Raw genomic sequence first — 24,718 nt, forward strand, 5'->3', positions numbered from 1 at the left:
AAATCTCACGCAGCTTTTTGTCATCTTTATTTTTTCCTGACACCTCAGATTTTAGCAAATTTTCAAAGGTCCTTGTGCTAACTCTACAAGGCTTGACAGGCACCTGCATCCTGTGTCTGCTGGATCTGTATGTGCAAAGAACTGAGATTCCAAAGCTAAATTGTTTTAAGTTTTAGTAGTAATGATTATCATAAAAGCCAAAAATCAATGAAGTATAACTCTGGTTTTGCACCATAGTTTCTGTAGAATCTTACCTGGGATTAAATTGGAGAAATATAAGTAAATAAATATTATTTATGTTAGAACTGGAGTGTCATTACTTACAACTAAATACAATACCTCATTGTTTTTATTCACTGCAGGAAAAAAATTCTGCCATTTCTGCTGCTTTTCCTTTGGTGTTACTACAATGAACTGTGCATATCATATTTTGCACTTACTATTCCTTTTTAATTTGCTCTAGCACCAAAAGACTTCAAATTGAAAAACTCAGTTGAACATCTCGATAACACATGGTTGCCCTAACTCCATGGTGCTATAATACAAAGTTTCACTAGTCCAAGAGGTGCTACAGCTTCAGCGTGTTTTGGTGTGCAAGGTCCTATCATGTGTTAACAACACTAGAGTTAATTTTCATGCACATATTAGAGAGATGTGTTTATAAATCAACATCACATACAAAATAACGCTGAGGGGTTTTTTTCTCCTTTGTGCATGTAATTGCTGATTTTACCGCCATTTAAATCAAATAATGCTATCAGTTTTAAGGCTAGTGGGTTCATATTTTCTGTCAAAAGCTGACTTGTTTATATACCATGTCAACTTCACTCTCACAGTGAGGTTCCCTTTGGATAATGGATTCACTTTAGAGATTGGAAAAGCCATAAGTATAGCTCATCCCCCACTTCCTCATATATGGAGAGTGAAAATGAAATTTGGAGTAAAGATATTATAAGAAAGAAGACCCATATCTTCTAAGATAACAGTTACTAAGCAGTATTATTTTTCCCTTTAGTAAAGATGCATATCCCAACATCTACTCCTTCTCAGTTGAACTTACATCCACCTTTCTATTTTCCACAATCAAAAATCCTGTTCCCAAATAACTCATTACATTTGGTGCTGTATGAAGAGGATATCCTGATCAGGTGTCTGCTGATGGTTCCATTTGACATCAAACAGTCCATGGCTTGGGTCACAGAATGGTTTGGGTTGAAAGGGACTGTAAAGATCATCTAATTCCAACACCCCTGCCAAGGCCACAGGCACCTTCCAATAGACCAAGTTGCTCAAAGCCCTATCCAGCCTGGTCTGGAACACTTTCAGGAATGGAGCATCCACAACTCTGTGCAACTTGTTCCAGTCTCACATTATAAAAATACTCTTCCACTTCTTTGAATGTTACTATTACTTTTGAGTCCCTCATTTCTAAAAAACAAAAACAAACAAGCAAAAACCAAGTGAAATCAATTTGCCTAAAATAGAAAAAGGGCATACATCCCTTTGATTATACAAATTATCTTTGCAATGCCGAGCACCAGTAAAGAGCTGATCTCCTATTTCAAATTATTCTGCACAAAATATAAACTTTTTTTCTCTTAAAACCCCCACATATGTCTCTTTAGCCTATGGTTACCTTCCCCTAGGTGACAGGGCATTTTCTCTTATCACTTGGATGGAAGTACTACTTGTCCCATTCACTGGCTCTGATTCTCAGAAGCCTTCAGGGACTTGCAGATTTCCAGTCTTTCACATTCAGAATGAAAAATCTTTTCAGCAAAAACCTGATGGTGCAGATCAGACTTTCTCCTTGCTGCAATGATTGAGGACAAAAAAAAGATATGAAGCCTGTTCTATTTCATGTATTAACTGTCAGTTTTCCTATAAAGTGTTTCCCTCGTTCAATTTCACTTTGACAGATCAAGTCCCATGGATCTATTTCACCAAAACATGAAAAATGTGTATCACATGTGGCATATTTTAGCTTATTATCACCTAAGTTAACTCTTAGTCTCAGTGGTTAACCATAAGGTGCAGGTGGACCCTATAAGACTGATAAAAACTATACTAAAAACCATACTAAAAACTAGTGGTTTGGATTATAAGTGTTTTGAAATTCTGTGCATTTGCCTAAATTAGAGATGGCTTTAATTTTTCCAAATAATTAGGAGTGTGCTTTCTCATAGGAGAGATTTCCTTTAACCAGAACTAAGCTTGGTTGCAGATGGTTTGAGGTCCTTTTAAGCCAACCGTGTTCTATTATTTGATGAAGTTCAAAAAAGAGCACTCTCCTCCCCGCTTATAGGATTAATTAGTACATACATTATATTATTTTCACAGTATTTTTCCCATCCAAATTTGATTAACAGCCTTCTACTTGCAAGCAGCTCTCTTGTTCTCTTCAGAGATTCATTAACCAGAGAGAAAATTCACACTGCATGCTCAGTTTTATCTACACCTGGATATAACTCAGATGCTCCTTGTTTGCCTTGTCCTGCTGTTGTGGCTTAAATTTTTGCCCTTGTTCTAGTTCTATATAACTTCAGAAAATTCCTCTTCCTTTCTTCTTTTATTTTTCCAAAATTTGTGCAGAAATTTGTATTGGCCTGAGCTACATTTTCTATTTATTACTTTTATTTATTGTTTGCCTATTCTCTTAATTTAAGCTTCCATGCCACTTCCATATCTGTGTTCTTTATTTGTGTTCCTTGGATGCTGAGAGTCACAAAAGACGTACCTGAGCCACCCACCACCTTCTCTTCTGATTTCGCTGTGCCTTAGTGAAGTGTTTGGGAAGATCAAATGGGTTTCAAGGGCATATTTTTGTTAACTGTGCCCAGTTCTGCTAGTGACCTGTGGCCATATTAGATTATGAAGAGCCAGCACGTATCCTTCTCCTGTTTTCCTGCAGCCTGGCTCTTGTTTTGTTGGATGGCATTTTACCAATACATTAGCACAGTGCTATATTAAGTCTGTGTCAATTAGTTATCAAAGCATTTTGTTATGGCAAATATTTTTTCCTTAGCTGTTCAATGTACATGGCAGCAAGATTATGTTAGGTACGTGATATAGGTTGGTTTGCAGCACAAATACTCTCAGAACCTTTTAAGACTGGGCTGCAATCCCTGTTATTCAGTTTTGTAGATATGAGCTCATGACGGCTCTCAAAGGTGATAATCATATTAGCTGGTTTACCAACTCCTGTAGCTCAAAAATGAGAGAGTTTCTCTCTCAGATAAGTAAGTCAAATCAATTAGTATTCATTAATACTCAACATCAACATTAAATCTCCACACATTACCTAAAGGGAATTGTGCTTGTTGCGCTCACATCCTCATTTTCCAAAACTATGAGCTCAGAATTGTTCCTATTTATATGTCACTTGTTTATGGCACTTGAAACATTTAATTTCACTGCTGTGGATCTCTCCCACGCCTGTCTTCACTCAATGTTTTTAAGTCAGTTGCTGTCATGCTTTTAAAGACCATCATACTAAGTGTACCTAGCATAAGTACAGTTCTGCTGTGCTTCATCAGACACGTGTCTCGTATATGATCACATGCAAACCCAGAAATTACAGTAATTACTTACTTTCCCAACCAAATCCTAGCATGAATACAAACCATTATGGGAGTAATTTCATGATTAGGTAATTTACCCCATGTACCGTGCAGTCTGGACCTCTATTGTACTAGATGACTGAAAAATGACATTTGGCCCATGCTTAGAATCATAGAATCATTTAGGTTGGAAAAGACCAGTAAGGTCATCCAGTCCAATATCAAAACCTACCCCTAAAGTGGGATGAGCTCCACTCAATAATATTTAAACAGATCTTGCTCTTATCATCCTTTCCCTGGCCTAGGTATGGATGAGAATCTTTCTTATTTGAAGCACTTTAATGAAATTCAGATAAGCATCTCTCCAGTATGGTCCAAGGATGCCTAATTCTCAGTATAGTGGGATGATAGCCCTTCTTTTCAACATTTCTATAATTCTACTGAAGTCTTAAATTCTGAAATAAACACCAAAATCTGCAGTTAAATGAATCTGTCATCACTTGCTCCCCCAAACTGACATTCCTGTGTGATATTGCCACATTTAACAGGAGAAGGAAAAACACATAAACTAAAAGAATTGCCTTGTCTTTCCCCATTATCCATTAAGATATAGGATCTCTTTCCTAGTGTCTCAGTTTGAGAAAACTTGGAGGAGCAGTGACATGAGTCAGAAATCTCCTCCTTAAGATTAAAATACCCCTGATTTCTCCAATACAGAGAGAGGGACCAAACAGGCCCAGATGTAAGTGAAAAAATAACTCTTTACCAAGAAGAACGCTAATAACAATACTGATAAAAGTCAGTTAAACCAACCAACGAGGAGAAACTCCCCAAGCCCCACGCGCTGGACCAAATCAGAATGGCAGCTGGCCTCCCCCACCTGGAAAACCTGACAGGAAACAGCAGATAGCTGGGATTCAATATCAGCAGATACTTGTGCTGCGCTGGAGTGAGGCTGCGGTGCTGGTGCAGGCAGTGGGAGCAGGGCTGTGGACCCCCCAGGCAACTGGAAGGACCCACAAGACGCGCAGTGGATCCAGCAACGAGACTCAGTTGTTGCAATTTTGATGTTCATCTGTCAAAGTGGTGACTGTAGTCCCATCGAAGTGGTGGTCAAAGTCTGGATACATTGAGGTGGGGGGGAGGGGAAACCCCGTGGCAAGGGAAGCCCTGAAACTCAGTTACATGTAAGATTGGATGGGAATGCCTTCTGTACCTCTCCTGGGGTGGGGAATTTTACCCTGGATAATGTAATACTGGGAGTCCTGGAACACATCGGGAGTCTCTGACACCTTCTAAGAAGGTGCAGCTGTTTCTTAATGTCAGTGCAGCTGAGTCAGTTTTGGCCCACTGTGGCTCATCAACAAGAGATGAATATCTTCAGGCTGGGTGTGAATGTTCTGCTGAGTTATCACAACAGAATCATCTGTGTAAGGAAAAAGAAACACTATCCCACCTCGAAGGGTTTGCCCCTTTCCTTATCTTGTTTAGCACCCAGCTTGCAGCCTGAGGTGTCGAATGTGCATGCTTTCAGCCTCTTGCCTGGGTGGCCACTCTGCACATTGTTGGCAAAGCACACTGCTGATTGAGCCACTAGCACCAATACTCCAGTCTCTAAAAAAACCTGGGCGGTCACTGCAGCCAGTGGAATGTTTGAGTGATTCTCCTTAAAGTTTCTTTAGAAAGAAGGCAAAATACCAAAAAGCCATATTTGGAGAAAAGATAAAAGAAAAAGTGGATATCAGAATTTTTGTGTAACCCAGGACACCTCTCCATTTAGATGTGCTCATGTGTTAAAACCAGAACATGTTTAGGTTAAGGTGCTGAGGTAACTTAATTTGTCACAACTGATAAGACAGTTAAAAGACTTCAGTTGTTTCTCCTGACATTTGCTGAAAGGTGAGGAGAAGTGACATTATGGCCCGTAATGATGATGTAATGTAAATGTAAACCAAACAGTGGTTAGCTAACAGAATAGGATAGCCTGATGTGTACTCCAGGACTCATATGAGGTGTTAATTAAATAACCCATGGATTGAAATGTGATACATTGCAGCCGAAAAGATTGTTATACATTGTTTGATTTCTGATTCAGTGATAAAAGTTATTGTTCTAACAAGGAAGTAGCTCCTTCCTCAAGATTTAAGTATAAAATCACAACTACTTTACACCTGCTGTAAATTTTTATCGGTTGGTGCATAGTCTTTTTATTTGAGTTGTATTAGAAGAAGAAAATGTCACATAAATGTTGTTTTTCTAGGTATCATTTATTTATTTCACCTACCACCTAATTATCAGGAACAGTTATTTTTCCCCCAAAACAAGGTTTCTAGCCAAGAAGGTGTGCTCAAATATCAATATATAAGTTTTTGTGTAGGCTATTAGGGTATTTTTTTTTCAAATTACTTTAAAAACAGGCCATGACAGGTGAGTTACCCTGACAAAGCCTGGTGTTGTTCTCAGAAGATGAGCACGGTCTTTAATTTACCTGCAGCATTTTTATGTCAATCAGTGTAAAGAAATGAAAGCACTTCATACCCTTCTGGATGAATAACAGGGTAGGTGGGGTTTTTTTTTCACAGTATAGTTATTGGAAGATGAAGAGATCAATTGGTGACTGAGAATTCAGAACAAATTCACTGCACGTCATGCTTTATGTAGACACATAGCTCACTGAGAGGTAGTAGCCATATTATGATGAACTATGAGAACTCTGTGTTCAAGGCCAAGCTGGATGGGGCTTTGAGCAACTTAGTCTAGTGGGTAGCATCACTGCCGATGGCAGGGGGATTGAAACAAGTTGATCTTTAAGGTCCCTTCCAACCTAAACCATTCTATGTGTCTATGATAAAAAAATAGATTAAGTAATTTTGAGTAATTTTCTAAACTGTGACTCAGGTCTTGGTGTTCAACCAAATTAAAGGACAGGTAACTAGGCTATTTAGTTTAAACCCTGTGTTGCACATAGAATATATATAAAAGATACTCAGAGAAAAGCTCATCACATATACAGGTAATTTCATGTCTATTACACAGGGTTAAATTTGTCTCTCTTTTAACAATCCATATCTACAATTAAATATCTCTTTTATCAAAGCAAGTGATAGATCATAGATGGTCAGGTATTTCTAGTAACTTGAGAGCCAACAGTTGTTACTAAGGAGCAAAGAAGAAATTAATCCCGCAGAGAAGTATGTCTTAGAGCAAATAGAGATAGCTCCGGCCATTCTGGCCCTAGGCAGCTGGTTGGTAGCTGTAAAGTGTGTGAAGAAAGGACCTGGATCCCTGACACTGGGTGAGTTAGGAATAAACTACATAAGAGAAATGGGAGAAAGGCTTTTTTAGTAGGGAAGAATTCTGTTGCGCTCTCTCTGCTACTCAGGGGAGAGAGTGATGAAATCATAACTGTTAGGTTAAGATGCACTTAGCCTGAATGATGTGGTCTGATAAGTCATTTGGGAACTGGGGTGGTGCATTACATACCTGTGAGTTCACCAGGACCCCAATAATTTTTTACTATAGAAATGCCAAAACATAAATAAATCTATGTTTAATCAGAGAAATGAGGTTCCCCAAATGAACTGTGGAATATATGACAGCAGAGAAATAAATATTTAAATGACATCATCTATGTTGTAAAAGAATAAGTGCCTGGAGTGATTCTTTGGCACTCTCCCAAAGACAATACCTTTAAAATATGACAGTTATATTGCTCTGCTAGGTTAAGAAAGTTTCAAATTGGAAAGGGATGACAAGCTACTGCCTTAGGTTTGCTTTATAAAAGTCTTGTTTCAACGATTAGTGATCAAGAGCGCTACCTTTACCTCCTACCTTTACCTACCTTTAAGTTCAGAGATAACAGCCAAAACTTGAAGCCTTGCAAAACACAAGTGATAACTGGCTTGCATAGTTGCAGTCCAGTCTGAGGGAGACAGGCAAAGTGGTCTGGGATTTAATTAGTTAAAAATCCTAACAGGCACCTTTTTTTCTTAGATAAAATACCTGTAAAAGTCTCTGAGTGTGAACAGTGATCATGATTATTTTTGTAGCAGTCACACAGTTCTTAATCTCTCACAGAAGATAAAAGATGCTGTGTGGAGAGCATGGTGCAATAAATGCATATAATCAGCTGCCAATTATCTAACTAGCAAACATAAAAATGGGTGGAGAGATTTAGAAAATATAGGGGTGGTTGTCATTTTCTTGCTGGCATTTACTTACCAGCATTTATTTGTAGAAGGAGGTTAAGCTGCTCCTATTTCTTGGCATAATAAATGTCCTTATACACTCTCAGATTAAATGATTAATTTCAGACATAAAGGAGCTGATGGATCACTATGAGCAAGGCTCTCCCTTACCGTCTGAAAACCATGGAGCTGCCTCAGTGGTACCAATGGAGAAAAGCAATGCTCATCAGCACTTCAGGTCCTCCCACCCTCAGCTTAACAGATAAACCAGGTTTTGGTGGCACTTGAGTGTCTCCTCTTTCCTGAGAAAGCCCAGACAGCTAATTTTGACTAGAAACAACCTTTCAGAGAGCTCACATGAATGAGGAAGAAGTTTGCACATACCTTTTCACAAACCAAGGTAGCTGAGGAAAATCCCCTTTATACCTGTCTATAGCTTTCTTTCTTTTCTTTAGGGTTGTGTAGCTATTTGGTGCTCTCCTTATTTTTGTCTACCCATATCTGAGGTATGCTAAAAACTAGAATTTTGCACTTACACAAAGGTAGCTAGAAAGCCAGTAAATATTAGTCAGTATTGAGCAGCTGAATTAGCACAACCAGAAAGCTTTAGAGCTTCCTTCATAGTGCGGATAAACTCCAAAGTCCTTACCATACCTGGAAAGAACAACAAGAAAAAAATAAATATCAACTGAAAATATACATCTATCTAAATTGTTTCTTACATGGAAAGATCTCAGTGAAACAAATGAGGTCAAAAGCAATTTTGAGACTTTTTAGAAGGAGTAGGGAGAACATCTTAAAAGTCTGGAGAAGTCAGTAGATACTGACTTAGTTTATCATAACCTTAAATTATTATTATGTTAAATTGATATTTAATATCCGTGTATTGATGTTTTAAAAGTAATGTGCACAGCGGATTTATCTTCTTTCCCAAGTATTCATTTCATGCTCTAGCAGAACTTAAAGACTTGAACAGAACAGGACTCACTATATTAGTATTTATAAGCTACTTTAAAAGGTGTAGAAGGAATATAATTTTCTAATACATTTTCTTAGACATTTTTCTCTGTGTTCTCTATCCTGAAACTATTTTGTCTCTCTTTAGGAGAAAGTGTCTAGAAACACATTTATAACAAAATTTCTCTTATTCAGTTGTTAAATCCCTTCAAATAGTTTCCTTTGTTTTCTTGTCCTGCTCTCCAGAAACAGAGGAGTAGTCTTATATTGCATAAAGAAAGCCATGACTTGTAGAGACTTTCAGAAAAAAATGTAAATAATTGCAGTCAATAGTTTATGTACTTAAGCACTTAAATCAGACTTTGCCCTTTTGTTTTTTTCTTTAATCAAATGAAATCTCAGAATTACTAGGTAAAGGTTTCAAAGTTCCCACATCAAAATTTTTAGCTTCTTTTATTATTCTGTGGTTTTACATTTGGAGAGAGACGTGGTAATATTTGCTTTTGTTTCTATGTTTCATACTTCAATATTGCTTCTAGGACTATTTGAAGATATGAGGTTTTTCCTATGATTTTGCAACAAAATGGGTATTTACAGCTCTTTACACATTTTAAAATTGCAGTGGAGGTATAAACTCAAATAGGAAACTTCCCACAAAATTAAGGAAAATAAGGAAAATATGAATCATTCCCTGAGAAAGAGAATAATATGAGCTGAAGATGCCAAGATAGGAATATAATTGACATGAAGAAGCTAAGATAGGTAAACAATCGGGGTGCTCAGTACTGCAAGTGTTTTCCTGAGGGAAACTGCTGCTTCTCTATGAACAGATTCAGGAATGCTTTGACTGCACAGTGCACAGTGGTGAAGCTGCTGCCCTCCTTGTATCTGAGCAATGAGTAATTAGTGTGCCTGCCTTTCCTGAGGGCGTTTGTCTTCTTGAAAGTTGCCCTTCTCCTGGGGCTGGGCTGAAGTCAGGAGATGCTTACGCATGAAAATCCCAGAGTGTGTTCTTGGACTAAGTTTTCTCTTAAGAAGTGACTTTTATCATTTTTCCCTCTTTGTTCCTCCTCAGTTAAACACTGCACTGGTTTGCCTTTTGCCAGCTGTGCTGACCTGAAGGTGCTGTTTTCCAGGTCTAAGAGAAACAAAACTGCTCAGTTTCTGTGGTGCATGCTGTTGGAGACTATGCAGTTTTATTTTCGTTCTCTGGCATGATTTGCTTTAGGAGCTTTTAGTGGTGGCTAGGGTCCTTCATTCCCCTTCCTAGTACAAGCATGCACCTATCCTTGTGCAGCTCTTCATCCACACACACGTGCCCACAGCAGAGCCATGAACACAGAGAAGCAACAGGATATTTCAGAGGCACAAATTACACTTGCAGACAGTTCTTTCTCTAATTTTATCCTCTGCCCACTGTTAAAATCAACAATCTCTCCATTATTATTTCAAAGCTCTGGCTACCATAGGAGAGAGTGTGCTAAAACTTTCACATTCTTAATTCTGATCAAAAATGAACCCATTTCTTTGCAAGCAAAACAGGTAAGTAATACAGAAAAAGGAATGAAAATACTATAATCTCTTCTTCTGGTTGCCCAAATCAAATTTTTATTACTGTCTGAGCTTTAGACTTCTTCTGATTTGCAGAGGCAAAATTGCAAAGTTTTAGTCACTTCTAATATCCCTAAAAGGAAGAACTGTCAGTTCCACAGCAGTGACTGGAGGTGCTAAGGGGGCTCTGGCTGCCCCGGATGGAAAGAACCATATCGCAGCTGCTGGGAGGTGACAGGTTTTTTCCTGTTGAAATTCACCCTCATCAGAAGGCTGTCACATCATCAGCTTTTAAGCTCTTTGGACAGGATTTCCTAATATAACCTTGATGGTTGGCTGACCATCTCCTGTGCTTTCAGAAAGTCTTATGCAACACACATACTGTACCTTGCAGAAGAACATCTCTTTTTTCTTTGGTCATTAAATATAAAAAGACTGCTCAGATGTGATGGTGATAAAGGCCTTTAGAAAAAAACAACACATTCTCCCTGGTGACATCTTGGGGTGATTTTTCCGTTATTTATACTGCTCTAATCCCTATCCAAATCATTCTATCTGACTTCTTCCAAGCTATTTCACCAGAAATAAGCATAAAAAACTATGGCAAAAGCTGCAATCAGCTGTTATGGGGAATAACAATTTTTTGAATTTTTAAAAAAACTGAATGTTTTGCACACTAAAGCAGAGTGACATTCAACTCTTTGTCCTTTGAACAAATATAAAGACATCACAAAGAATATTTTAATACCACCATAAGGAAAAATAGGTACATTAGTTTTACATGAGGAAAGAAAATTGTTAATTGTAGGCCCAAAATAAGAAAACCCATATGTCATGCTGAGGTCAAATGAGATTGTATATGAGGAAGAAAGATGCAATTGTGAAAACACATAATTTCCCCTTTGTGTTAACACGTGGGAGGTGAAATTTTACCACCTTACATGGCAATTGCATCTGCTGTTGAACATCTCTTTACATCCATAGGGTTAGTCTTTGAATGTTACTAGTGTCTTTCCTTCTCTTTTATATAAAAAAGAGAAAACATATGCAACATTCTTTGAAGAATCTCCATGCTCAGGAGTGCTTCTGTTCTCCCACCTCATCGAGACCCTTGAACACCCTTGAATACCTTTGCAGTATCAATCACCCCACGCTGCTTTCTCCCAAGCCAATGCTAGCAGTTTTGGGTAACATTTTTCCTATTTGAATTGGTTTTATATGTATGTGGACAGAGCAGTAGGATCAGCACAGACAACTTGGCTGGCTGAGGGCCAGTGGAGCCAGACAATGATGCTTTTCCTCTGGGGGCCTTACACTTGACCCTGAACATTGCAGGGACCAGAACCACTGCTACTGAGCCTCACAGAAAGGAAATGAGTGTGTGAAGCTGTAGGAGTGCACCTTGGTAAAAGTGTGTCCTGGAGATATCCTGCTGGAGGCAATTAGGGAGATTGAAGATAGGGACAGGAAAAAAAAAAATTAATGTATTTTTAAAACAACATGGGAGATAGTTAAGATGCACAGCAACACATGTTAATACCACTCCAGCCCCACAGCTGCTCTCTTTTTCCTGTACTGCCTTACTCTTAGCCTGAGTTTTGCTTATTTTGGGGCTAAATTTGCTTCCCTCCCCGTTGTTTTGCATTTCACATTAGCCTGCTTGAAGTAAAGTCTGCATACCGGGTTGGAGACAGGCAGAAAGAATCACTCTTACTTTCAGACAGGTCTTTTACAGAAGTTATTTCCCCCTCCCATTCTTTAACCAAGTATCTCTTTGGGACACATCCCTCTGCCATGTGCAGATCCCCATGTCCGTGCTGGGACAGTGTCCTGCTGTAATGGCATCCTGAGAGTATGCCTTGAAGCTGCCCCAAGTACTGGGTATCCTGCAGGATTACTCGCTCTCAACTCACATTTCTTTTTGGGACCTCAGCCTCACATTTTTCCTTCCACTAATTAATGTCAGAGATATTTTATTGTCATGCTTTCTTTATCCCAGCATCCCTCTAATTAGCTCGCTGAGTTATTCAGTGTGCATTTGAGGCTGTTCAATGTTAATGAGCCTGTCAGTCACAGTCTTCAAAGACTCAGAGCTTCAGAGAAGCCAGGGATGGTTACTTCCTGTCTCTGAAAGCAAGAGTCCTCTAGGGTTAGTTTAGCCACTTGTAAATTTGGCAGTGTTTCTTTTGGGCTTTGGGGGTGGCATATGCGTTTTATTCAGCTCAGCAGTTTGACCAAGCCAAACTTTGCATGCTAAAATGGAAAGATACTGCAAGGTGTCAAAGGCACATGAGAAGATGATAACTGATTTGAAATTATCCTGGTCTGCATTCTGGTCTTGTTTTCACAGCATACCTATATTGGAACTGCATTTTATGTAAATAAAATCTTTTCTGATGTTGTAAGATATGGACAGTACAGAAGCCAATGAATCCTCTGAAATGCACATGGGATTTTTGAAAAACAGACACACTGAACCTAGGATTTTACACTTGGCCTTTTACTGGGTTCTGAACTACCTTTTCAATTTATATCTACTTCATGTATATCTGGATTTATCCTTTTTGGCTGCTGCTGCAGACTTTCATTGAGCCACAGCTCCAAAGAGCCACTGTTTTCTGACCCAACAAACCTTTTCTATTTTATTTATTTTAATGTTACAGATTTTCTAGCTACTTGAATGACAGCTGGATGGTTTCTATTCACTGATGTCTCTGCTGCGGAAGGGGGCTCATTCTGGGACTGCTTCATCCAATTGCAGTGCAGAGATCCAGCCTTTCATTCAGGGAACTGCTTTCTCTGTCTCCTGAATATGCAGCTCCACTGTCTGAGATGACTTGACAAGGTTGAAATTCAATAATCAGAGCTAAAATTTGGCAATGGCACATCATGACAAGGGCTTATTTCCATGGGGACTCTTGATAGTAGCAGTTGATTCAACTGCATAGATATTTTTCATGAATTGCAAATGTCCATTTGCTTTTCTCATCTCCTTCTGTCTCTGCATCAGCACCATATTCATGACAAATGAGAAAAGCAGTGGCAAGGTCCTTAGAGAGATTTATGTGAGTGTGGTTTTTATTTGGAAGCTGCTCAGAGTCCTGATGTGATTGGAACAAAAGCTGCAAAGCTCTGGGGAATTCAGTAACATTTCAGCTCCAGCCCCCTCCACCTGGCAGAGTAGCTGTGGAGCAAGGTCCTTGACTTGCCATGGAGGGCTGGTTGCTTATGCTGCGTTACCTCAATGACTCTGGCGTCCGCTAAAGTTTCCAAGGAGCTGTACCCAAAAAATCTGCAAGATTTTTTAGCTTTTCACTGAAGTTATTAAACACAGCTCATCCTTAAGTGGTTGCAATGCCATCTCCTCCAGCCCACCCAGACCCACCCACACTGTTTCCATGGGGCTGTTTGGCTGACAGGTCCTTTGGGTTGCAGTTCTCACAGAGACTTGGAGGATGCAGAGCTGAAAGATGTCTCAGCGGACAGGATCCTCCCTGCTTGTAAGGCTCCTGACAGCTCTCAGCTTCCAAGCAGTAGTGCAAGCCCCTGACCTCCCACAAGCCCACACTAGGGAGAGATCAGCTTTTCTTCCTTTTGGCAATCACCTTTCATACTTACACACCAACCTCCTCTCAGCAGACTAAACAATGCCAATGCATTTGATCTTTCCTTGTATTCCATACTTTGCCCTTCCTCCAACCATTTTCTTTGCTTTTTTGCAGCAACAAAAATTGATCACAGAAATCCAGAACTGACCATAAAATAGCTGAGAGAACTGGACAACTTCTTGCCTTGTTGGTAGGCTACTTTCCTGTTCAGGGCTGGTGCTTGCCTGCTTTACTTTTCAAAACCATGCAATTCCTGCCTCATATTCAGGAGTGACTGTAACTCAACCTGTCTTCCACCACATTGTCTTGGGACATTTAACCCTAAGTAATCTCAATAAACCCATGAAAATTCATACATCTGGCTTTCTTCTAAGTGCTTCCAAAAAGCTTACTTCTTGCAGGATCTTTCTGAGACCTGAAGACTGGCTTGACTGGTTCTCCCCTCCCCTCCCCTCCCCTCCCACACAGGCTCAGCAGTGTCCCTGCCTTTCCCAGCCTCCTAGGAGCTCATATATTTCACAGCTTCACACAGCTCTGCTCTTGCTGCAGCTGCTATACTCCTGAGGTGCATCTTGTCCCTTTGTCATGGTATGAAACGATTAGTCAATTGATTGCAGTTAACCTTTTTACTAAGGGAAGAAAAAAAATCATTTAATGCAAGCAAAAGCTGTTGAGCATAGTCAGTTAATAGCTTTCCCTCTCTACTGATAATGGATTATCACATTTTCCTTATTTGTCTCCTTATTATTGGTGTTCCTACACAAGCTAACAAGAAATCACACTATGACCAGAGACAGGAGTATCTCATTTAATGCTTTTCTTTTCCTGATTTCCCTATGTTTTCGAGTTGCACTCAACAATCTTCTCTCACCTGTTTTTTTATGTGCCCCTTGGGCCTGGGTCAATGAAGAGCTCAGTAATTAGCCACACTCACCTCTTTCTAAACTTCTCATACCTCCTCCTCTCTGGGGGAGTTGGCAGGTTTTTTTTCAAGAACATTTCCTTAAAGAAATTACCATCTACCGCATTTCTAATTTAATTGCCTCCCTTGAGATCTTACTACCAGTTGCCTATCAAAATCTGGTTACCTCAAAGACCATTTTGCTGCTCTCCCACCTGAAGTGAGATCTTTCCATTCTGGCACATTCCCTTGCATCCTGTCCTCTCCTTGTCTGAAAACAAAGATGAAGAGAATGTCCCCTTTCATGACTAACTTTCATATTAAATATAAATTCTGCATGATCTACCACTTTCTTGGAGACATTCTGTACTTTACTTGGTCTCTTTGGGACTGATTACATTCTGGCTTTTCATTGTTTACAGCTCATGGCTTTTTGTCCTTATGTACTGGTTTTAGCTAGGATAGAGTTATTTCTCTTCATAGATATCATATTTTGAATTTGTGGTGGAAGCAGTGTCGATGACACACCAATGTTTCAGTTATTGCTGAGCAATGCTTATACAGCATAAAGGTCTTTTTTGTTTCCCACTCTGCCCTGCCACTGAATCAGCTGGGGGTGCACAAGAAGTTGAGAGGAAACAACTGGGACAGCTGATCCCAACTGGCCAAGAGGATACACCATACCATATGGTGCCATGCTCAACAATAAAATGGGCTGGAAGCCAGATGTGGACTCAGGGGGAAGTTGTCCAGGGATACCATTTCTTGGCATCTAGCTGAGCATCATTTGGTTGATGGTGAACAACTGGAATTTTTTTTGCATCACTTGTTTTTCATAGTTTAGTTTTATCTTCTTCTCCCCCCCCCCTATTTTGTAGGAGGTGCATATTTCAGGCTTTTGTGCTTTTGGTTGGTTGACTGGTTGATTGGTTGTAATTTTTTTTTGTTTCTTTTGGTTTTAGCTAAGAAACTGTTCCTTATTTCGAACTAAGGTTTTTTTGCGCTCTTACCCTCCTAATTCATTCCCGCATCCCATTGGAGGGGGAGTGAGTGAGTGGCTGTGTGGCGCTTAGCTGCCTGCTGGAGTTAAACCATGACAACTTGCCAAGCAAATTCTCATTCATCTCATGCCTTGCTGCTGAACCTTTAGTTTGCTCACGTGTCTAAGTCACACACGATTAGATGTAATCGTGCTCAAGCAATGAATTGAATTGGAAGCAGCAGAGTGACTGTGGTAGAAGTACTTGTTTAGTGTATCATGAGCAAGGTCACAGTCAGTCACAGCTTGCCTCCAGAGATAGATACAGATAGTGCCTGTTTTTTGCAGTTTATGTGGCAGGGCTATTGAATCCCTAGAGCTGGGTCACAGCTTGGAAATATGTGTGTGAAGGGCATGCACAAGTCTTTTTGTACCATCTTCAAGCCCTTGCAGATGAGTGTGCTTTTGTAGCTATTGACCCTTAGATGCAGGGTGCAGCTGTCAAGGAAGAAGAGGAGAGGAGAACAAGGTCTCTTTTTGATGCCTGCCAAAAGTGTCCAGGTATAACTGCAGTCTCTGCAATCCCTCCTGGCAGACATGAGGGACAAGCCATTTCAGAAACACGGAAGAAAAACGCTGACCTTAGGTGATGTCTTTGTCATTGCAGCAACCAGACTGTTGCTCTTTCAGCAGAAAGGTGCAGCCTTGTAGGTTCCCAAAAAAAGCAAAGCCAAGCTTCAGGCTTCCTCCACAGAGTCTCAGTAGGTGTTAGCTGGCCAGATCTTATCAACTATCTGTTCAATGGCTCACAGGAGAGCTGTCCCAATTCACATGTATCCTCAGTCAACAGAGAGGAAAGGCCTTCTCTGGAACATCTGTGTTTTTTTCTAGATGTGTAGCAAGTCCAGTAGTCATCTGGGCTATGGCATTTTTCTTATGATAGCAAAAAATTGTATGCAGAGCCAGCAAGACATAGTCAATCAGCAGTAGACACAAACAGTAATAAGGGCTAAAGCACAGACCCAGTATTAGAAAAGCAAATGACTGACTGTAACATCTTTGCTTGCTTATCTTTATCTCAGGTTCTTAGTTAATTTAAAGAATTACTTGTCCTTATTATTTTCTTTTGTTGTTGTTGTTTTTGTGTTTTGGGTTTTTTGGATTGAGGATGGGGTGATTGCAATTCATAAAAAGTGACTCTGACCATTAAATACGACCATTCATAAAATATGACTCTGACCATTAAATCTCACCAACAGTCCCTAGAAGAACTACTCAGAGATTATAGCAACTCTGATTGCTAAAACCTTTCTAATGAAATATTCCAGCAGTAAGAACATCAAAAGCTAAATTTTTTTAAATATGTACTGAAAAGAGAATCTCCAAGAGCTGTTCAGACTGTTTTTACACACTCTACATTCAGAGAAACATTGTGGGGATGCTGGGATGAGCTCTGGTTTTGCTTCTCCATTGATGGAAGACTAGTGCACTGGTAAAGTTGTGTTTCAGCTTTAGCATTAGCTGCAACAGCAGTGCTTCAGCTCATTGGATGCCAACTCCCATATGAATATCTGAAAGCTGAATGACTAAGCCATTAGAACGGAATAAACTCAGTTCTAGTAATTCTACATGCTGTTGTAAAACAATCCCTATCAGTGCATTAGCTCTGGCTGCACAGGGGGGCTCTAGGGAAGGGATATAGGAGCTGTGGATGAAGGCTTTTTTGCTGCTTACTTCCTGTTCCACCACAGACTCCCTATGTCATCTTTGACAGGTCACTTAAGCTCTTTGTGCTTCAGTTCTCTGCTGGAAATGCAGCTAATGTGATTTCTCTGAATTGCAGGAGGGAGTTTTGTGGCTAATTAAATGGAGGCATGTGAGAGGCTCTCAGATATTGCAATACCAAGGTCACAATTAGTATCTTTCAGAGTGACTGATGTAGCAAATATGGTGGACGATAACTCCTGCAAACAATAAAAGACTAAGTCTCTTTTCAATTGAGCCACTGTCTATCAGTGTTCTCTCTGTGCTAGGAAGCTTCCTGGCCCCAGTCCTTTCCTCTTACAATACATGATCAGATAAGATTATTCCCATGTTGAAGAAATCTTATGTATTTGAAAAGGAAAAGGCCACTGGGAGGGTTTCCTTCAAAATCTCATTCACCACTTCCATCCTCTCACTGAGTTCAGAGTGAGCCAACAATATCTAAGCTGTAAATTCATAAATTCACAGAGAAATACTTATCTTGTCTATATTATAATGTTGCTACAGAATTTAGAAAATATTCATTAACCAGTTAGTAAAACTCTTAACACATTTCAATTTCCCTTGATTCCTGTTCTGCCACTATAATTTTTTTATTTTCCTTAACTTCTAACAAATGTATTAATATAAGTTCTTTTGTTGCTACAATTAGTTGGGATTGGATGAACTGCTACGCTTTCCTGGATATCTGAAATGTGACTGGATGGAATTGGAGTGAATTTAATCCTCTTGGGAATGGGTATACTAACCACAACATTACCTATAGATTATCAAACATGGTTTTGTTTTACTTTTACATTTATATTTAGTCTTCTGTAGCTAAATAAAATGTCTCTAATGCCTTCTAGATAGTGGTCAGCCTCCCAGTATCGCATTCCTCCAGAACTGAGCACATTTCTAAATCTCCTTATAGGAGGAGAAGGAGGAGGAAGAGGAGGGGGAGGAGGAGAAGAAAGAGGAAGAGGAGGAGGAGTAAGAAAATGCCAGAGGAGGCAAGGGATGAGAGTAGAGGAGGAGGCAAGAGGAAGAGGAAAAGTTGGAGAAGGAGTTTGAAGAAAAATGGGGGAAAACTGAATGAGAAGGTGATGGGAAAAGAGGAACAGTGGTAATAACACAGGAAGGTGAAAGATAAAAAAAAGAATGAAGATTAACAAAATCAGAAGGAATTGTATAGCAAAAAAAAAAAAAAAAAAAAAAAAAAGCTGAAAGAAAAAGGGGAAAAACAAGCAGGAGAAGGAACAGGAGGAAGAAGGAAAGGAAGGCTGGGACTCAGTGATCTTAAGAATCTTTTCCAACCTCAGTGGTTCTGTGATTCCTAACTGATGGTGAAACTTTAGGTGCTTGTCCCTATCCTTCCTTGAATTCACTCGCCTTTTTGTTGGCAGCTGCTCACGTACATGAGAACAAAAAAAACCCAAAGCACTGGCTCAGCAAAAGGGTGTCTATCTCCCAGGCTATTCTCTCTGGTAGCAACCTGTAGTATATGAATAGGGATAAAAGATCTCTTTGTCTTCATCTGACAACCTTTAATCGTTCATAGCCTTCCAAAAGAACTACTTCTTTCACAGTGCCAAGAAAGGTAATGAATTAAACAAGTAGCAAACTGAAAGACAAAAAGAAAACTTCTTTGGTGATGACTTTTTTTGCACATCCATCCTCTAGACGGTAAATATTCTGGAGTGGGGACCATTGTGCTGCTTAATTTTTTGTGAGACAGCAGGTATATCATAAGGATCTGCTGAACAATTGGAATAATTTTTCATTATTTTCACCATAAATACTTCCTAATTAACCAGTAAGTTGTTTTTTAATTACAAAATTCACTTGCTCTTTTTTTACTGTAGACTTCATACTCTTTATTTTAAAGAACTACTTTTTTTTCCCCAAAGTGTTAGCAATTATCCTTTCAACCAACTCTTAACACTGCAGTCAAGCCTCAACATTTACCAGAGACCAGAGCTGGTGGCCAACTCCCATGCTCTGCAGTGACTGTTATAAACACACTTGAATGTACGTTGCCTTCTGCTCTGCAGATTATGCAACCTACACATACTGTGGACAAAGAACTGTTCTTGTCCTTGTCCCAGCCATATAAATCCAGACCCAACTCATGGAAAACAAAACAACACTCTTTCACACCAGGTCAATAAAGCATTCCAGTGTAATAAATTGACCCTTTTTCATTTTCTACAGCGTACAAGAGGAATGCCACATGCATGCAGGCTGCTTATTCAGAGTTTCCTGATTTTGTAATCACTACAAAGATATAGTTAATGATCACAGTGCCTGTATAGAAAAAGAAAATTAAATGAAAGATTCAGCAGTAGAAAAACGTGTGGAGGAAAAAAAAGCATAAGAGTAGGGAAAAAAAATCTGTTTCTTAACGTTTGTCAGTTCAAGTTTATCAAATCCCCCTTTTGCTAAAATTAGTTGATTAAAATCACAAGAAATTTCAGTGGCAAAATCCCTGTTTTCACTATCACTATGTGAAATCCTACAGACCAGAAATGAAAGCAGTGGTATCAATGCAGCAGGTAGCAGAGAGCACTGCAGTAGCCAGGTCATCAGCACACTGTTGGCACTGCAAGGGTTGCTTCACATCGGCTTCAGGAGCAGAACTTTGCGAAATTAATTGCCATATCAAGAGCTTCAAAGTTTGGATCTCAAAAAGACTGAGCACTTGCAAGTTTGGTTTAAAGGACCCAGCAATTCAGGAACAGAGATAGATTCTGGGCTGAGACCTCCTGTGTGCCAGTCCTCTGTCTTCAGCTTGCAAACCTTCCCCTCACAAGGTTCATCACTCCCATCTGGCTTCATCAGCCTCCCCTTTCCTTGACAAGCATGAATCCATATTTCTGACTTGGTGTACCTGACCCAGAAGCCAAACTAGGATTAGCATTTGGATTCTGTCTCACATAGTTTGCAGGATTCAGCTTTACAGTCTGGATTCAAACCCATATACAGTATGAGTTGTTTTTTTGTTGGCATGGCTTTGTTTGGGTTGTGTTTTCCAGGTTGTGCTTGTTTCTTTAATAAACTGTTCATACCAGGTTTCACTTCCAACAGATAGTTCAAAAGACATGACCTTCCACATTGGTATGCATTTCTCAGAGGATGCATGAAGAGCTGAGTAAAGGCCTTTGAAGAATCCTTTTCTAAGAAAATGCAGCAGAATTTTTCATATTTCCAACTTTAGCACAATGTATAATTAACGTGTGGAATTCATTGAAGCAGGAGATAAGAGAGGCCAAGGTCTCATCTCTGTGGACTGTAATAACATATGTAGTTATAAATAGACAGCCCTCCACAAAATGATCCTCAATAATATTTTCAGTAATTTAGTTACTGGTTGACAAGTGTGGGGGAGAAGCTTTCTGTGGGGTAGAAGAAATCCCAGCTGTGGCACAAATATGTGAAGCACTTGATACATAGCTCTGTGAGGTGGCAGCTACTGGATTAAATGGACTGCTCAGGCAAATGTTAAGCTCACAAGACTGTGTCCAGTAGAAGTCTTCTTGCAACTGGAGGTGAGATACCTGCAGCTTTTCCTTACCACTGTTGCTGTTACCAAAGATGAGGGTTAGGCAGATTTACACCACAGTGATGTGAAAGGAGACTATTCCATTCCCTTTCCCCTCCCCTGCAAGCAAACCCAGAGATTACTTAAGAAGTTGCTCTTCCAATATTGCATTATTTTCACATCTGCCCTCTCTGCCTTTCCTCTATGAGAGGCAGACCTCTCTTGCAGCTTTGCAAAGCACTGATTATATAAGTCAGTGGTCTTATAAAATAGATGCCAGAAGTTAGATCCCTGAACAGGCAGTTTGCATTGCAAGCGTCTGTGCACCTACGGTTTTTCTTGCCTTCAGAAGCACTCAAACCTTTTCCAACCTGAATTATTAAGTGAGGTGTTTACCACTGACCTGGTGAGGTTACAATAGGTACTTTAGTTTAGTAACCTTGGTTGTCTTTCAACTGATACTCAGCAAATAACTACTAACAAAATTAATTTACATTGTCAACGATAAGATAGTGCAAAACATTACATTTATCAAAGTAGAATTTCACCCAGTATGTTAAGACTGCACACAGGGTACACCCAGTTCTTCCTTGCCAGTGGCACCTCTATTAATTCTGGCTTGTATCTCAGTGAAGAATTGATGGAATAACAGACTGAGTCTTTGTTTTCCTAATCTACTCTGAAGGAATTTACTAGACCTGACCTTTTGCTACTGGAATTTTACCAGCAAGATATAGACTTGTCATGGGGCTGTCTATTGTCTGTTATGGTTTGAATCAAGGAATGCATAAAAATATTCTTACCGAAACCCCCCCGATGCAGTAAATTGCTGAATTAAAAAAACTTCCAAACTGTTAAAAAAGTTCTCTTAGCATACTCATCAGCAACAAGTAAAGAAGATATATTTTCTTCAGAATTCTGTTCCACCTTAAAACAATTGTTTGGAAATTATGTTTGCATTCTCTCTGAATTCCTGCTGAGGGGAAGTAACCCCAAATCGATACTTGTACTACAGTTGCTGTAGCTCTGAAGATTTGAGGTCTTCAGCTTCCCAGTTTGCAGTTCTGCTACTGAATTGCAGTAACTTTTGCTGCAATGGTCTGAACTCAAAAAAAACCCGGGTATTTCTGTAGGTTAAAACTGACATTCTCATCTCATTTTTTTTTTCCCTTAAAATGAACTTCCTCTCCCTTGAGAGATGCTGAGAAAGAAACCATTTTAAAAATCTGTGCCATAGCAACTATTTGAACCTTACTTTGTGAATCCAATAGAAGGTGAATGCTGGTATGGTAATAGAGCACTAATAACAAAAGCTTTGTCAGAAAACTGTGGCAAGAGCTGTGCTAAATAGACTAGATTTGTTCTTCATGGTTTGTGCCTGTAGGGGGTCATTTGATTAAAATGCCTTCAGATTTTGTCCCAGTTCTGCTATTTTTATTCATAATGGCAGCACTTATTGGAAGACTGACAAACTCACAACACTACTATCTGAGCTTTTAAATGCTTTTGGTTGTTCAGTGCTCTCTGGAAGTAGGCTTCTGTGATGGAGAAGGATATCTCCTCTCACAGAAGAGAAATATCTGACATCTTAAAGCATCTATAATTTCAGAAAGTCACATTTATGGAATATTTTTGTGGATCATAAGATGCAAGCACCTGAAAAGTTGTTCTAGGGAAGTCTTAAAGACCTTGCTATGCAAATGTGTAAGCAGCCTTTTGTGGACACAGCGTCTTTCAGGCACTTTACACTGGAATTCTAAATCCCAATTCAGTATCACCAAGTATTACTGCAAAATGAAATGTAGAAAGAAACTTAAGGTTTACAGTTTGATTTTCCAAACATTGCAAGCCTAGGACCAGGGCTCGGTTATTGCATTAACAGCCTTATTTTCAGGAGGGCTGCTGAACTACAGCTTCTTCTGATTACTGTGACCTGAACATCTGCAAATTTGAAACCTTTTATTTTGATGTCTCAGAATGGGTTTAGCAACCCGCTTTAGACTGAAGTATTTGATTCTCCTACAGGCAAAATAGGGTAGAGTTAAAAAATTGCTGACTTCTTTTTCTCATCAAATGTATGGAGGCAGGCTGATCTTCCCATGATGAGCTGGACTACTGGAAGGTTGTTACTGGAAGTGGAAGAAGCTGCTATGTTTTGAGACATGACACACCATGTTCTAGAATTCCTAAATACAGAGAGAAAAAGACACCTAGGAGCCAAAAGGCTCCTGCACGGTCATGGGATCATGAATCTCCTGACGTAAATCTCACAGAAGGAAGAGGGCAAAAGGAAATCTCACGCTGTGGTCCTCTGTGGGACTGTGGCTGCCTCCTTGCAGGATGAGCGACGGATAGTTCCATAAACTCTGTGGATCACCAGGAGATTATAGGAGACCTGAAAATCTAGAGAGACAGTAATTACATTAGCACTGCTAATGAGAACAAACCAGGAATAAAGCTTTCACATCTCACCTGGATTGGCTACAGTGCTCAGCTAATGGTTCGTTTCCTGCTGGGCTTTGGGCTACTTCACCTAGTTTTCTTCTGGGAAAAACAGAAGTATACTTCACTCCAGAAAGAGCCCTCGAAAGACATTATGAATGACACTGCAGCAGGTTTGGCTCCTTATGCCCCGCGCAGTCCTCTGATGCTATGCCAACTGCCTATACACACTCAAGCACTCTCATGTGTCCTCCTGCCTCAGGCCAAGGTATTCAACACAAGTACTCAATTTCAGGCTATAGAAACAGAATTTGGGTGACCTGCAACAGCACTGTAAGGTACTCTGAAATGGAAAAAATTGTACAAAAGAGTGTAGTCTTCTATGAAAGCCATAATGCATTACACAGGACCTAGGAAACTCTAAAAGTCAAATGTTTGTAGATAGAGTTGGCTCTGTTCTGTTCTGCTTTTCCCTATGGTGAACCCTAAGCTGTGTAGGCAAAACCAGCTGATGCTCCTTGGCCTGAAGACCATATAGTTCCTCTCTGGCTCTCTGCCATTTGGTATGTCTATGTAGATATAGATCATGAGTCCTAGATCCCCCACAAAGGAGCCATTCTGCTGTCTCCACCACCTGGCCATGCTTTCCACAAGAAAAAAAAAAAAAAAAAAACAGCAGGAATTTTCCTACTTTCAGTGGGCCTACATATAGAAAATAGGAGCTTTCCCTAGTAAAATTCATAAGCTGGAAGAGGTAAATGGCACCAGCCCTCTTCGTCCCATGTGAAACCAAGAAGCTTTGTCAGCTGAAGTCCAGACTTCCAGTCTCTCTTTCATATGACACCAAAATGGCATCCTGTAGTAAACACCAGTGCAGAATTCAGATTTTATGAGAATTTTTTAGATGTCCATAATGAACTTAAAATGGATAAAACCTCACTGACATTATGCCAGCAGTGTTTGCAGAAGTAGAAATTGTGGGGCAGATATTACACTTTTTATTTTTACTATTTCTTTCAAAATACTCTATTATGGTGATGGTGAGGGAGTAGTGTTCCTATAGAGAAACCACCACATTCCTCACAACATCTCCATTTGCACTCTCTTTCCTCCAGGAGACCACTGGATCTCACTGACTGAAAGCACCCTTTGTCATTTTTTGTCATCCATACTTTCCAGAAAAGTAAAGAAAAGAAATGGAAGGTAGAACTTCTTTGTTTTTCACATATTTTTATTTTTGCTCTTTACT

The sequence above is a fragment of the Empidonax traillii genome, unplaced genomic scaffold (genome assembly GCF_003031625.1).
Source record: "Empidonax traillii isolate 1590-97213 ecotype Southwest subspecies unplaced genomic scaffold, ASM303162v1 scaffold302:size813347, whole genome shotgun sequence".
Taxonomy (NCBI): Eukaryota; Metazoa; Chordata; class Aves; order Passeriformes; family Tyrannidae; genus Empidonax; species Empidonax traillii.